General features: G+C 34.2%; 1 non-coding gene across 1 annotated transcript; it reads right to left on the bottom strand.

Moving 5' to 3' along the window:
- Window positions 1–409: 409 nt before the first annotated feature.
- On the bottom strand, window positions 410–516 carry LOC126008424 (U6 spliceosomal RNA). Its single transcript, XR_007495756.1, has one exon. It is a non-coding gene; the product is annotated as a U6 spliceosomal RNA (small nuclear RNA).
- Window positions 517–1,399: the final 883 nt, after the last annotated feature.

The following is a 1,399-nucleotide window of genomic DNA, read 5'->3' as shown; positions in this document are numbered from 1 at the left end:
AGTAAAAAAGAGTACAGCAATTAGCTAACCATGTAGAGTCCTAAATAAACAGAGTCATTTCTGTTCTAAATATCAATAGCTTCTGCTATCTTAAAAAATAATTTCTGGCCATTCTTAAGTAGGCATAAATTGATCATTTTATTTAACCAAAGTCCTTCCACCAGCTAAAAATGTATATTGTATTCTCAATATGCCCTTCATAATTTGTCCTGACAGAAGCAGTAAACAGAACTCTAAGAACATGAGGATCAAACCAAGGTTTCAAAAAGTAATCAATGAAGTTCCAATGATATCTCCAAAATAGCTACAAGGATTTCTGTGCTGCTTTAGAGTTACAAATATGTTGCCAAAAATAGAGTTTCTCTTTCCCTAAGGATTACATACTAATTTCTTTTCTTTTCTTATTTTTTTAAATATGGAACGCTTCACGAATGTGCGTGTCATCCTTGCACATGGGCCATGCTAATCTTCTCTGTATCGTTCCAATTTTAGTATATGTGCTGCCGAAGTGAGCACTACATACTAATTCTAGGTGTTCACTTTAGTTCTAAAGTTCTCTAGGTTTCATCTCCAAGACATTACATGGTTGACATCCTATAGAGCTTGAACGTTGGTGGGTCTGACGACATTACTTTATTACAAACTGTTACAAAGATCCTCCAATTCTACCAAGTCATTAATGATTTTAAAGAAAAATCTTAATTTTTCACAGGACATTCTTCAGGCTGGTTAGTAAAGTGAGTAATTTATCTTTGGGTTAACCACTGTTATGTGATATGAAGAGTCTATACACATTTTAAAATCAAAGTAAATACGTATGAATTATATTGTTTCCCTTTAAATCAAGTCTCTTTAAGGTATGAACATATATAAAAGTTGATTAATTTGTGTCTCTAGTTAAATTCTGAATGTTAGTCACTAACAAATTACTAGAACTGGGTAGCTTAAAATATTTTCTCCTTGCAAAAATTTGAAGGCCTAAAATACAAAACTGAAGTGTCTGAATCATAATGCAACTAATTGCTCTAGAGGATAAACTACTCTATCTTTCTGCAGCTTCTGACAAATCAAATTACATTTTTGTTGTTGTTGTTGTTGTTCTTGTTCTTGTTCTTGTTACTTTGGGGCCACACCTAGCAGTGTCCAGAGGTTACTTCTAGTTTTACACTTAGAAATCTATACTGGCAGTGCTGGGGGACCATATGGGATGCTGGGATTGAACTCAGGTCAGCCACATGCAAGGCAAACACCCTCCCAGCGCTAATGATCTGGTCCCTAACAAAGCAAATTATGGTTTACAGTTCTCTTCTCTCTTTCTGCATTTGTTTTCCTTTTTTAACAACACTTATCGTTGTACTGAAGACAACCTAAGCAATACAAAAATGTTCTTTTATTGAGA

This window comes from Suncus etruscus, chromosome 4 (assembly GCF_024139225.1).
Source record: "Suncus etruscus isolate mSunEtr1 chromosome 4, mSunEtr1.pri.cur, whole genome shotgun sequence".
NCBI classification, from domain to species: Eukaryota; Metazoa; Chordata; class Mammalia; order Eulipotyphla; family Soricidae; genus Suncus; species Suncus etruscus.
The sequence above is the reverse complement of the archived record's forward strand: the minus strand, read 5'-3'. Positions and strand labels throughout refer to the sequence as shown.